Source organism: Carcharhinus amblyrhynchos, chromosome 13 (assembly GCF_965287045.1).
Source record: "Carcharhinus amblyrhynchos chromosome 13, sCarAmb.v2.hapA, whole genome shotgun sequence".
Lineage (NCBI taxonomy): Eukaryota > Metazoa > Chordata > Chondrichthyes > Carcharhiniformes > Carcharhinidae > Carcharhinus > Carcharhinus amblyrhynchos.
This window is the reverse complement of record NC_137336.1, coordinates 35,817,284-35,832,724: the sequence shown is the minus strand read 5'-3', so window position 1 is coordinate 35,832,724 and position 15,441 is coordinate 35,817,284.

Sequence of the window (15,441 nt, the reverse complement as noted above, 5' to 3'; positions counted from 1 at the left end):
TATGTGAGACTTACAGGGCAGGAGACATTGGAGAAGGTGACACTGTGTGGCAGGAGATAACAGTGAGAAACTTTGGGGCAGGCTGCAGCGCAGTGTGTAAGATTTTGAGATGGAAGACAGCAGAGAGACTTCAGGTCTTAAAAGCAACAGATAGTGCGAGATTTCAGGACGGGAAGTTGGCAGAATGTTGTGAGAAAGTAGGTCTCAAAATCAGGAAGGAGTGCTTTAGGACCAGAAAACAGTGGAATGAAAGTCTTCATGAGAAGAAATCAGTAATGGAAACAAATGGACTGTGAGAGACATTGGGCCAGAAAATGGTAAAACATGCAAGAATTCAGGACCAGGTATCAGCAGAAATTTGGGAGGCTCTGAGACCAGAAATCAGCAGCATGTTGTGAGACATCAAGAATAGAAATCAGGACAGAGTGCCAGACCTTAAGATTAGAACCACAGCAAAATGAAAGACATTTGGATCAGAAAACAACAGGGTGCAAGACTTCACGATCAGAAAATGACAGAGATTGCAAGAGTTCCAGACAACAAAACACTAGCGTGTTCCAGACTTATGGACCAGAAAACAGCAGAGATTGAAGGACTTCAAGATCTGAGAGGAGTAGAAAGTTGAGTCCTCAGGACCAGAAAGTAGCAGAGAGTGTGAGAATACTGGACCAGGGACCAGCAGGAAGTTGTGAGACATCAAGACTCTTGGACCAGAAAACGACAGAGTGAGAGACATTACGACCTGTAAACTACATAATGAAAGACATCAGTATCATAGAACAATGGGCAGTGAGAGATACTGGGGCCAGAAAACAGCAGTGTGTGTGATTTTATGACCAGGAAACAAAAAGGTTTAAGAATTCAGAACCAGTTATTAGCAGAAAGCTGAGAAACCTCTGGAAACAACAATCAGCAGAATATTGAGACATCAGGCATCAGGAGACAATTTCAAATTTTAGGACTTCAGGACCAAAAACAGCAAAGAGAGAGCGACAGTTCCAGACCAGAAAACAGCAGAGAGTTAAGATTTCAGGACCAAAAAAAAACAGCAGCAAGGGCGAGACATCAACAGAAAGTTGCAAGATTTTAAGGACCAAAAATCAACAGAACATGATGAGACACCAGAACTAGAAATCAAGAGAGAATTCAAGACGTCAAGATGAGAAAACAGGAGAGAGTGCAAGACTTTAGGAACAGATATCAGCAGAAAGTTGGGAGACGTCAGAGACCAGAAGTCAAGTGCAGGAAACAAGGGAGAGTCTGAAATTTCCATGAAGGGAAGAGCGGAGAGTGAGAAATTTTGTGACAGAAAACAACGGTGAGTGAGAGACTTTGATGCAGGAGATAACAGAGAGTGTAAGATCTTTATCTGGAAACTGTGCAGACTGAGAGATTTAGTCTCATAAAAAGTTGAGTACGAGACCTTGTGGCAGGAAAGAATGGAGAGTTTGAGACTTCCAGGAAGGAAATAGTGAAGAGATTGTGGCTTCCGGAAAGGAAACCGTGGTTAATGTTAGACTCTGTTGCAGGAGACACCAGAGATGGTGAGACCCTATGGTGGGAAAGAACAGAGTGTGAGATGTTGGGTCACGCCAGAGCAGAGTGTGTGATATTTTGGCGTAGTAGACAGTGGAGTGTGAGAGATGTTAATGCAGGAGACAGTGAAGAGACCATAGGTCCTGAAATGAAGGGGGCGTGTGATATTTCAGGACCAGAACTCAGCAGAAAGTTGTGAGACTTTAAGGATCAGAAATCAACAGAACATGGTGCAACATCTGAACTAGAAATCAAGAGAGAGTTCAAGATGTCAAGATGAGAAAGCAACAGAGAGTGCGAGACTTTCAGACCAGGTGTCAACAGAAAGTTGGGAGACTTCAGAGACCAGAAATCAGCAGAGTGAAAGACTTCATGATCAGAAAATGGTGGAGAGTGTTAGCGTTCTGGACCAGAAAATAATTAGAGTGTTCGAGAATTTAGGATCAGAAGACATCAGAGATTGAGGGACTTCAAGATCAGAAAGAAGCTGAAAGTTGCGAGATTTCAGGACCAGAAATTGGCAGAATTGTGAAAAACGGGTCTCAGAACCAAGAGAGAGGGCCAGGCTTTAGGACCAGAGAACAGCAGAGTGCAAGAGATCAGGATTGGAAGGCATTACACTGTGAGAGATATGGGGCCAGAAAACAGTAGAATGTCATGAGACATCAGGACCAGAAATCAGGAGAGAGTGCCAGTCTGAGGACCAGGAGACAGCAGAATGAAAGACATTTAGAAAACAGCAGGGTGTAAGACAGCATGATCAGAAAATGGCAGACAAGAAAACCCCAGAGTGTTCTGGACCAGAAAACAGAAGAGATTAAGAGACTTCAAGATCAGAAATAAGCAGAAAGCTGGAAGACCTCAGGAGCAGGAAGCAGCAGAGAGTATGGGAACGCTCAATTGGGAAATAACAGGGAGTGTGAGATTCATAACCAGGACACCGCAGAGAGTGCGAGACTTCAGGGACAAGAACTCAGCCCTAACTTGTGAGACATCAGGACTAGAAATCAGGAGTGGGCATCAGAATTCTGGACCAGAACACAGTGGAGTGAAAGACATTATGACCCATAAACAGCAAAGGGCAAGACATCAAGATCAGATAACAGTGGACAGTGAGAGACATTGGGGCCAGAAAACAGCAGAAAGTGCGAGACCTCAGGACCAGATATCAGCAAAACATTGTGAGACCTCGATCAGAAATCAGGAGACAATGCCAGACTTTAGGTCTTTAGCCGAATGCAAGACTTCAGGATCAGAAGGCAACAGAGGGTGTGACAGTTCCTGACCAGAAGACAGCAGAGAGTTCAAGATGTCAGGACCAAAAAACAGCAGAATGTGCAAGACATCAAGAATGAAAATCAGGAGATGTTTGGACTAGAAAGCAGCAGCATGCAAGACATCAAGATCAGAGAAAAGGAGAAAGTTTGAACATTCTGGACCAGGCATCAGTAGAAGGTTGTGAGAATTTATGGATCAGAAGTCAGCAGAATATGGTGCGACATCAGAACAAGAAATGAAGACAGAATGCAAGACAAGAAACCAGCAGAATGTGAGAGTTCTGGTCCAGAGAACAGCTGAAAGTGCAAGACTTACGGACCAGAAAACAGTAGAGTTCAAGATTTTGATGCAGGAAACAGGTAAGAGTTTGAAACTTACAGGAAGGAAACTTGTGGAAACAGCGGTGAGTGACACTTTGGTGCAGGAGATAACGGACAGAGTAAGACCTTCAGGCAGGAAACTGTGTAGATTTAAGGTTATAAAAAGCTGAGTACAAGACTTTGTGGCAGAAGAAGTGGAGAGTGGGAGATGTTAAGATCAGAAAGCAGCAGAAAGGAAGAGAACCCACGCCCAGAAAACATCAGTATGAATTCCTTTACCAGCAGAAAACAGCAGTGTGGAAGACATTATGATCAGGTAACAGTGGACAGCAAGAAGCATTGGGGCCAGAAAACAGCAGCGAGACTTCAGGAGCAGGTTTCAACTGGAAAGTTGGGAGACTTCAGATCTGGAAATCAGGAGAGAATCCCAGACTTTTGGATGAGAAAACAGCAGAGAGTGCAAGAGTTCTGTGCCAGAAAACAGCAGAGATTGAAAGACTTTAGGATTATAAAAGAGTGAGAAGTTTGTGAGACTTCATGACCAGACAACAGCAATAGTAAGAGGCGCCAGGACCAAAAATCGGCAGGAACTTGTGAGACTTTAAGGATCAGAAATCAACAGAATATAGTGTGGCATTGGAACTAGAAATCAAGAGAGAATGCAAGACATCAGGATAAGAAATCAGCAGGGAGTGTGAGACTTTAGGAACAGGTATCAGCAAAAAGTGGAAAGACTTCAGAGTCCAGAAATCAATAGAACGTTGTGAGACATCAGGAGACAATGCCAGGCTTTAAGACTTTATCAGAGTGCAAAACATCAGGTCAGAAAAGAACAGAGAGTATGGTAATTCCAGACCAGAAGACACCAGAGAGTTCAAGAGTTCAGGAACAAAAAGCAGCAGAGACTGACAGACTTTATGACCAGAAAGAGCAGAAAGTGTGAGACATCAGGACCAGGCATCAGCAGAAAGTTGTGAGACTTCTGCACCAGAAATCAGCAGAGTGCAGTCTTTTAGGGCCAAAAAACTGCAGCATAGAATACATCGAGATCAGAGTACAGTTGACAATGAGAGATACTGGGGACAGAAGACAGCAGAGTGACTGACATTATGACCAGAAAACAGCAGAATGTGTGCAAGACATTAGGACCAGAAATCAGCAGAATGTTGTGAGACCTCAGAATTGGAAATCAGGACAGGATTTCAGAGTTTTAGATGAGAAAACAGTAGTGTGGAAGAATTCAAGTCCAAGAAACAGTGGAGATTGAGAGATTTCAGGTTTAGGAAAGAACAGAAAGTTGCGAGACTTCAGGACAAGATAACAGCTGAGAGCGGGAGACGTCAGGTCTGAGAATCAGCAGAAAGTAAGAGACTTCAGGACTGGAAATCAGCGGAAAATTGTGAGACTTTAGGGATCAGAAATCAACAGAAGATGGTGAGTCATCAGCACTAGAAATCAAGAGAAAGTGCAACACCTCAACATGAGAAAACAGCAGAGAGTGCAAGACTTTAGGACTAGGTACCAGCAGAAAGTTGGAAGACTTCAGAGACCAGAAATCAACAAAGTGAAAAACTTCATGATTAGAAAATGGCAGAGAGTGCAAGAGGTCTGAACCAGAAAACACCACAGAGTTCAAGACTTCTGGATCATAAAACAGCAGAGATTGAGGGACTTCAGGATCAGAAATAAATAGAAAGTTGTGAGACTTCAGGAGCAGAAATCAGCAGAGATCTGAGAATTCTGGACCAGGGAACAGCAAGGAATGTGAGACCTTATGACCACGACACCGCAGAGAGTGAGTGACTTCAGGGACCAGAAATCAGCAGTAAGTTGTGAGACATCAGGACTAGAAATCAAGAGAGTGTCAAACATTGGAACCAGAAAACAGTGAAATGCAAGATGTTTCGACCCACAAACAGCAGAGTGTAAGACATCAAGATCAGAAAACATGGAGAGAGATTGGGGTCAGAAAACAGCAGAGTGTGCGAGACTTCAGAACCAGGTATCAGCGGTAAACTGAGGCATCTGAGACCAGAAATTAGCAGAATTTTCTGAGACATCAGGACTAGAAATCTGGAGACAATGCCAGACATTTGGACAGAAAACCACAGCATGCAGGACATCAGGATCAGAAAACAGTGGACAGTGGGAGTCATTAGAGTCAGAAAACAGAAAGGGCAAGACACCAAAACCAGACGTCAGCAGATAGTCGTGAGACTTCAGGATGAAAAAAGAGGAGAAAGTGTGAGAATTCTGGACCAGTTATCAGCAGAATGTTGTAAGAGTTTAGGTACCAGAAATCAGCAGAACATGCTTCAACATCAGAACTAGAAATCAAGAGTGAATGCAAGACATCAGAACAAAGAATCAAAGAGTGCGAGATTCTGGCCCAGAGAACAACCGAAAGACTTACGGACCAGAAAACAGTAGAGTTCAAGATTTTGATGCAGGAAACAGGTAAGAGTTTGAAACTTACAGGAAGGAAACTTGTGGAAACAGCGGTGAGTGACACTTTGGTGCAGGAGATAACGGACAGAGTAAGACCTTCAGGCAGGAAACTGTGTAGATTTAAGGTTATAAAAAGCTGAGTACAAGACTTTGTGGCAGAAGAAGTGGAGAGTGGGAGATGTTAAGATCAGAAAGCAGCAGAAAGGAAGAGAACCCACGCCCAGAAAACATCAGTATGAATTCCTTTACCAGCAGAAAACAGCAGTGTGGAAGACATTATGATCAGGTAACAGTGGACAGCAAGAAGCATTGGGGCCAGAAAACAGCAGCGAGACTTCAGGAGCAGGTTTCAACTGGAAAGTTGGGAGACTTCAGATCTGGAAATCAGGAGAGAATCCCAGACTTTTGGATGAGAAAACAGCAGAGAGTGCAAGAGTTCTGTGCCAGAAAACAGCAGAGATTGAAAGACTTTAGGATTATAAAAGAGTGAGAAGTTTGTGAGACTTCATGACCAGACAACAGCAATAGTAAGAGGCGCCAGGACCAAAAATCGGCAGGAACTTGTGAGACTTTAAGGATCAGAAATCAACAGAATATAGTGTGGCATTGGAACTAGAAATCAAGAGAGAATGCAAGACATCAGGATAAGAAATCAGCAGGGAGTGTGAGACTTTAGGAACAGGTATCAGCAAAAAGTGGAAAGACTTCAGAGTCCAGAAATCAATAGAACGTTGTGAGACATCAGGAGACAATGCCAGGCTTTAAGACTTTATCAGAGTGCAAAACATCAGGTCAGAAAAGAACAGAGAGTATGGTAATTCCAGACCAGAAGACACCAGAGAGTTCAAGAGTTCAGGAACAAAAAGCAGCAGAGACTGACAGACTTTATGACCAGAAAGAGCAGAAAGTGTGAGACATCAGGACCAGGCATCAGCAGAAAGTTGTGAGACTTCTGCACCAGAAATCAGCAGAGTGCAGTCTTTTAGGGCCAAAAAACTGCAGCATAGAATACATCGAGATCAGAGTACAGTTGACAATGAGAGATACTGGGGACAGAAGACAGCAGAGTGACTGACATTATGACCAGAAAACAGCAGAATGTGTGCAAGACATTAGGACCAGAAATCAGCAGAATGTTGTGAGACCTCAGAATTGGAAATCAGGACAGGATTTCAGAGTTTTAGATGAGAAAACAGTAGTGTGGAAGAATTCAAGTCCAAGAAACAGTGGAGATTGAGAGATTTCAGGTTTAGGAAAGAACAGAAAGTTGCGAGACTTCAGGACAAGATAACAGCTGAGAGCGGGAGACGTCAGGTCTGAGAATCAGCAGAAAGTAAGAGACTTCAGGACTGGAAATCAGCGGAAAATTGTGAGACTTTAGGGATCAGAAATCAACAGAAGATGGTGAGTCATCAGCACTAGAAATCAAGAGAAAGTGCAACACCTCAACATGAGAAAACAGCAGAGAGTGCAAGACTTTAGGACTAGGTACCAGCAGAAAGTTGGAAGACTTCAGAGACCAGAAATCAACAAAGTGAAAAACTTCATGATTAGAAAATGGCAGAGAGTGCAAGAGGTCTGAACCAGAAAACACCACAGAGTTCAAGACTTCTGGATCATAAAACAGCAGAGATTGAGGGACTTCAGGATCAGAAATAAATAGAAAGTTGTGAGACTTCAGGAGCAGAAATCAGCAGAGATCTGAGAATTCTGGACCAGGGAACAGCAAGGAATGTGAGACCTTATGACCACGACACCGCAGAGAGTGAGTGACTTCAGGGACCAGAAATCAGCAGTAAGTTGTGAGACATCAGGACTAGAAATCAAGAGAGTGTCAAACATTGGAACCAGAAAACAGTGAAATGCAAGATGTTTCGACCCACAAACAGCAGAGTGTAAGACATCAAGATCAGAAAACATGGAGAGAGATTGGGGTCAGAAAACAGCAGAGTGTGCGAGACTTCAGAACCAGGTATCAGCGGTAAACTGAGGCATCTGAGACCAGAAATTAGCAGAATTTTCTGAGACATCAGGACTAGAAATCTGGAGACAATGCCAGACATTTGGACAGAAAACCACAGCATGCAGGACATCAGGATCAGAAAACAGTGGACAGTGGGAGTCATTAGAGTCAGAAAACAGAAAGGGCAAGACACCAAAACCAGACGTCAGCAGATAGTCGTGAGACTTCAGGATGAAAAAAGAGGAGAAAGTGTGAGAATTCTGGACCAGTTATCAGCAGAATGTTGTAAGAGTTTAGGTACCAGAAATCAGCAGAACATGCTTCAACATCAGAACTAGAAATCAAGAGTGAATGCAAGACATCAGAACAAAGAATCAAAGAGTGCGAGATTCTGGCCCAGAGAACAACCGAAAGACTTGCGGACCAGAAAATAGCAGGGTTCAAAATTTTAGTGCAGGAAACGGGTGAGAGTTTGACACTTCAGGGAAGGAAACAATGGAGAGTGAGAGTTTATGTTCCAGGAGATAACAGAGAGTCTTGAGAATTTCAGGCAAAAGCTGTGCAGATTGGGAGATTAGGGTTCATAAAAAGCTGAGTACAAGGCTTTCTGGCCGGAAAGAGTGGAGAGTTTGAGACTTTTAGGAAGGAAACAGCAGTGAGCAATAGACTTTATTGCAGGAGAGGGTGAAACTGTGGCGGGAGACAACTGAGTATGAGACATTGGGGCAGGCCATAGTGAAGTCTGAGATATTTTTGCATAGAAGACAGTGGGGTGTGAGAGATTTTAGTGCAGGAGAGAGCGGAGAGACCTCAGGTCCTGAATAGGTGGGGGAGTGTGAGGACAAGAAATCAGCAAGGAATGTGTGACTTCAGAGTTGGGAATTTGGAGCAAGTGGGAGATTTTAGGATCAGAAAAAAAGTAAAGAAGGAGATCCTACAGGACCAGTAAACAGCAGAGTGAAATCCTTTAGGATCAGAAAACAGCAATGTGGAAGAAAGCAGCAGATGATGCGAGAAGACTGGACCGAATAACAGCAGCAACTGTGAGACATTATGACCAGGCATTACAGAGTGCGAGACTTCAGGGACCAGAAATCAGCAGTAGGTTATGAGACACTAGCACTAGAAATCAGGAGAGCGTCGGGACTTTGGACCAGAAATCAATAGAGTGAAAGACTTTACAGTCCGTGAAGCAGAGTCCAAGACATCAAGATCAGAGAACAATGAACAGTGAGAGACATTGGGACCAGAAAACAGTGCCTGACTTTATGATCTGACTTTAGCAGAGAGTTCAAGACTTCAGGACTTAAAACAACAGAGACTGAGACTTCAGGATCAGAACACAGCAGAAAGTGCGAGACATCAGGATTAGAAATTAACAGAAAGTGGTGAGACTTCAGGACCAGAAAACAGCAGAAAGCTGTGAAACTTTAAGGACCAGAATTTAACAGAACCTGGTGCAACATCGGAACTACAAATCAAGACAGAGTGTAAGACAGCAAAGAGTGCAAGATTTTGGGACCAGGTATCAGTAGAAAATTGGGAGACTTCAGAGACCAGAAATCAGCACACTGAAAAGCTTCATGATCAGAAAATGGCAAAGAGTGCAAGAGAGACGGCCAGGCTTTGGGACCAGAGAACAGCAGAATGAAAGACATCAGGCTCAGAGAACAATGCATTGTGGCAGACTTCAGAGACCAGAAAACAGCAGAGATTGAGGGACTTCAAGATCAGAAAGATGCAGAAAGTTGTGAGACCTCAGGACTAGAAAGTAGTAGATAGTATAAGATTTCAGAACAAGAAATCAAAGTTGTGACAGAACAAGTGTTGAAAGCAAGAGAGAGGACTTTAGTTTTAGAGAACAGCAGGGTGGCTGACATCAGGATCGGAAGATAATGCACTGTGAGAGACGTGGGGCCAGAAAACAGCAGAGAGTGTGAAACATCAGGACCAGATATCAGCACAAAATTGGGAGACATCAGAGACCAAAAATCAGCCGAATGTTGTCAGACATCAGGACCAGAAATCAGGACAAAGTGCCAGTCCTGAGGCAGAATGAAAGTCATTTGGACCAGTAAACAGCAGAGTGCAAGACTTTGTGATCAGAAAATGCAGAGAGTGCAAGAGTTTCAGACCAGAAAACACCGGAGTGTTCAAGCATTCTAGACCAGAAAACATAGAGATTGAAGGACTTCAAGATCAGAAATATGTAGAACGTTGTGAGACCTCAGGAGCAAAAAGCAGCAGAGAATGTGAGATTTCAGGATAAGAAATAGGCAGAATGTTGTGACAGAATGGGTATCAGAAGCGCAAAAGCAGTGAAAGACATTACGAGCAGAAAACAACACTGATTGAGGGACTCCAACATCAGAAGTCAGTAGGATGTTGTGAGACCTCAGGAGCAGAAAGCAACATAGAGTTCGAGACTTGATGGACCAGAAATCAGCAGTAAACTGTGAGACATCAGGGCCAGAAATCAGGAGACAGCACCTGACGTTTGGCCCAGAAAACAGCGGAGTGAAAGACTTTACAGCCCATAAACAGCAGAGTGCAAGACATCAGGATGAGAGAACAATGGACAATGAGAAACATTGAAGCCAGAAAACAGCAGAATGTGTGAGACTTCAGGATCAGGTATCACCAGAAGGTTGGGAGACTCCTGGAACCAAAAGTGAGAAGAAAATTGTGAGACAGCAGGAGAAGCTGCCAGACTTTAGCAGAGTACAAGACCTCAGGTTCAGAAAGCAGCAGAGAGAGCTGGAGTCCAGACCAGAAGACAGCAGAGAGTTCAAGATTTCAGTATCAAAAAACAGCAGAGACTGAGAGACTTCAGGATTAGAAAACAACAGAAAGTGCAGACATCAGGACTAGAATCAGGAGAGAATGCCAGATGTTTGGACCAGAAAACAGCAGCATGATCAGTGAACAGTGGATAGCCATGAGACATTAGTGCCAGAAAACAACAGAAAGTACGACACATCAGAACCAGAAATCAGGAGAAAATGCCAGTCCTAAGGACCAGAACACAGTAGAATGAAAGACATTTGGTCCAGAAAACAATAGAATGTTGTGAGACTTTAGGGACCAGAAAACAGCAGAATGTGTGAGACTTCAGGACCAGGCATCAGCAGAACGTTGTGCAACATCAGGAATAGAAATCAGAAGACAATGCCAGACTATAGACCTCCAGCACAGTGTAAGACTTCAGGGTCAAAAAACAGCAGCGAAAGAGAGAGTGACAGTTCCAGACCAGAACTCAGCACAGAGTACAAAACTCCAGGACCAAAAAACAGCAGAGATTGAGAAACTTCAGGACAAGAAAACAGCAGAGAGTGCAAGACTTCAGGAACAGCAGAAAGTTGAGAGATGAAGAGACCAGAAATCAGCAGAACATCAGGACTAAGTATAAGGAGAGAGTGCCAGCCTTGAATGAAAGACATGTGGACTAGAAAACAGCAGACTGCAAGTATTCACAATCAGAAAATGGAAAAGTGCAAGAGTTCCAGACCAGAAACCATCAAAATGTTCAAGACTTCTGGACTAGAAAACAGCAAAGATTGAGGGATTTCAAGATCAGAAATAACCAGAATGTTGTGAGACCTCAGGACCAGAAAGCAGCTGAGAATTTGAGAATTCTCATCAGTGAACAGCAGGGAGTGTGAGATCTCATAACCAGCACATCACAGAGAGTGTAAGACTTCAGGGGCCAGAAATAAGCACTAAGTTGTGGGACATCAGGCATAGAAATCAGGAGAGAATGTCAGATCTTTGGACCAGAAAACAGTGGAGTGAAAGAGTTATGACCCGTAAACAGCAAAGAGCAAAACATCAAAATCAGAGAACAGCTGATAGTGAGAGATATTGGGGCCAGAACATAGCAGAATGTGCGGGACATCGGGGCCAGGTATCAGCAAAACGTTGGGAGACTTATGGGACCAAAAATCAGCTGAACGTTGTCAGACATCAGGAATAGAAATCAAGAGACAACGCCAGACTCTAGGACTTCAGCAAAGTGCAAGACTTCAGGATCAGAAAACAACAGAAAGTGTGAAACAGCAGGATTTGAAGAGAATACCAGACATTTGAACCAGAAAACAGCAGCATTCAGGACATCAGGGTCAGAGAACAGTACACAGTGAGAGATGTTAGACCAAGAAAACAAAGTTCGAGAAATCAGTACCAGGCATCAGCAGAAAGTCATGAGACTTCAGGACCAGAAAATGAGAGTGTGAGAATTCTGGACAAGGGATCAGCAGAAAGTTGTGAGACCAGAAATCAGCAGAACATGGTGCAATATTAGAACTAGAAATCAAGAGTGGTTGCAAGACTAAGACCCAAAGGTGAGATTTTGTTAGATGCATTGGACTTGCTAAATTCTACCTCGGTGTACCCAAACAGGTGCAAGAGTGTGCTGACTAGGGGATTTTCACAGTAACTTCATTTCAGTTTTGATGTAAACGTACTTGTGACACTGATGAGCTTTAAAAGACATCAGGACGAGAAATCAGCAGAGTGTGAGAGCTCTGGTTCAGAGAACAGCTGAAAGTGCAAGACTTGCGGACCAGAAAATAGCAGAGGGTTCAAGATTTCAGGTGCAAGAAACAGGTGAGAGATTGAAACATCTCGAATGGAAACAGTGGAGAGTGAAAGATTTTTCTGGCAGAAAACTGCAGATTGAGAAAGTTAGCATCATAAAAAGCTGAGTGTGAAACTTTGTGGCAGGAAAGAGCAGAGAGTTTAAGACTTATGGGAAGGAAATAATGGAGAGTTGGAGACTTCCAGGAAGGAAACAAGCGGAGAGACTCCCGGCCCTGAAAACAGCGGATACTGTGAGATTTCAGGACCAGAATTCAGCAAGGAATGCATGACCTCAGAGTTAGGAATCAGGAGAGAATGGGAAATTTTAGGACCGGAAAACAGCAGAGAAGGAGAGACCACAGGACCAGAAAACAGCAGAGTGAAATCCTTTGAACCAGAAAATAGCAGCATGGAAGACATCAGAATCAGAGAACAGTAGACAGTGAGAGACATTGGGGCCAGAAAATAACAGAGTGCCTGATTTTATGATCAGAAAACAGCAGAGAGGGTGAGACTTCAGGAGCATGTATAGAACATAGAACATTACAGCGCAGTACAGGCCCTTTGGCCCTCAATGTTGTGTCGACCTGTGAAACCAATCTAAAGCCCATCTAACCTACACTATTCCAATATCATCCATATGTTTATCCAATGACTATTTAAATGCCCTTAATGTTGGTGATTCCACTACTGTTGCAGGAGGGCATTCCATGCTCTTACTACTTTCTGAGTAAACCTACTTCTGACATCTGTCCTATATCTATCACCCCTCAATTTAAAGCTATGTCCCCTCATGCTAGCCATCTCCATCCAAGGAAAAAGGTTCACACTGTCCACCCTATCTAATCCTCTGATCATCTTATATGCTTCTATTAAGTCACCTCTTAACCGTCTTCTCTCTAATGAAAACAGCTTCAAGTCCTTCAGCCTTTCCTTATAAGACCTTCCCACCATACCAGGCAACATCCTGGTGAATCTCCTCTGCACCCTTTCTAATGCTTCCACATCCTTCCTATAATGCGACGACCAGAACTGTATGCAATACTCCAAGTGCAGCTGCATCAGAGTTTTGTACAGCTGCAACGTGACCTCATGGCTCCTAAACTCAATCCCTCTGCCAATAAAAGCTAACACACCGTATGCCTTCTTAACAATCCTATCAATCTGGGTGCCAATTTTCAGGAATCTATGCACATGGACACCGAGATCTCTCTGCTCAACCACATTACCAAGTAATTTACCATTAACCCAATACTCTGTATTCCTGTTACTCCTTCCAAAATGAATCAATTCACACTTTTCCACATTAAACCCCATTTGCCACCTCTCAGCCCAGCTCTGCAGCTTATCTATATCCCTGTGTAACCTGCAACATCCTTGTGCACTGTCTACAACTCCACCGACTTTAGTGTCATCCGCAAATTTAGTAACCTGTCCTTCTATGCCCTCATCCAGGTCATTTATAAAAGTGACAAACAGCGGTGGCCCCAAAACAGATCCTTGCAATACACCACTAGTAACTGAACTCCAGGATGAACATTTCCCATCAACCACCACTCTCTGTCTTCTTGCAGCTAGCCAATTTCTGATCCAAACTGCTAAATTGCCCTCAATCCCATGCCTCCGTATCTTCTGCAATAGCTTATCGTGGGGAATCTTATCAGACGCTTTACTGAAATCCATGTACACCATATCAACTGCTTTACCCTCATCCACCTCTTTGGTCACCTTCTCAAAGAACTCAATAAGGTTTGTGAGGCACGACCTATCCTTCACAAAACCATGGTGACTATCCCTAATCAAATTATTCCTTTCTAGACGATTATAAATCCTATCTCTTACAATCCTTTCCAAAACTTTGCCCACAACAGAAGTAAGGCTTCCTGGTCTATAATTACCAGCGTTGTCTCTACTCCCCTTCTAGGGACAACATTTGCTAGCCTCCAGTCTTCTGGCACTATTCCTGTGGACAATGACAACCTAAAGATCAAAGCCAAAGGCTCTGCAATCTCCTCCCTAGCCTCCCAGAGAATCTTAGGATAAATCCCATCTGGCCTAAGGAACTTAGCTATTTTCATACTTTCCAGAATTGCTAACACCTCCTCCTTATGAACCTCAATCCCGTCTAGTCTAATAGCCTGTATCTCAGTATTCTCCTCAACAACATTATCATTTTCCTGTGTGAATACTGACAAAAAATATTCATTTAGTGCTTCTCCTAAATCTTTGGACTCCACACACAACTTCCCACTACTGTCCTTGACTGGCGCTAATCTTATCCTAGTCATTTTTTTATACCTGTAGGAAGCTTTAGGGTTTTCCTTGATCCTGCCTGCCAAAGATTTCTCATGTCCCCTCCTGGCTCTTAGCTCTCTCTTTAGTCCTTCCTGGCTAACTTGTAACTCTCAAGCGCCCTAACTGAAGTCTCATGTCTCATCTTGACATAAGTCTCCTACTTCCTCTTCATAAGTGATTCAACTTCTTTAGTAAACCCTCGCTTGACCACTTCCTCCCTGCCTGACAGGTACAAAGCAGAAAGTTGTGAGACATCAGGACTGGAAATTAGGAGAGGATTTCAGATATTTGGATGAGAAAACAACAGAGAGTACAAGAGTTCTGGACCAGAAAACAGCAGAGATTGGGAGAGTTTAGGATCGGAAAAGAGCAGAAAGTTGTGAGACTTCAGGACCAGGAAAAGCTGAGAGTGGGCGACATCAGGACCTGAAAACAGCAAATAGTAAGAGACTTCAGGACCAGAAATTGTCAGAAATCTGTGAGACTTTAAGGAACAGAAATCAACAGGATACAACATTTGAACTAGAAATCAAGAGGGCGTGCAAGACATCAGGATGGGAAAACAGCAGAGAGTGCGAGACTACAGGAACAGACATCAGCAGAAAGTAGGGAGACTTTAGAGACCAGAAATCAGCAGAGTGAAGGACTTCACAATCAGAAAATGACAGAGTTCAGGAGAGAGGGCCAGGCTTTAGGACCAGAGAACAGCAGAGTGAAAGACATCAGGATCAGAAGACAATGCACTGTGAGAGACTTGGGGCCAGAAAACAGCAGAAAGTCTGTGACTTCAGGATCAGTTATCAGCACAAAGTTGGCAGACACCAGGACCCGAAATCAGAAGAGAGTGCCAGTCCTGAGGATCAGATCACAGCAGAATGAAAGGCATTTGGACCAGAAAATGGTAGAGTGCAAGACTTTACGATCAGAAAATGGCAGATTGCAAGAATTTCGCACCAGGAAACAACAGAGTGTTCAAGACTTATGGACTAGAAAACAGCAGAAATTGAGGGAATTCAAGGTCAG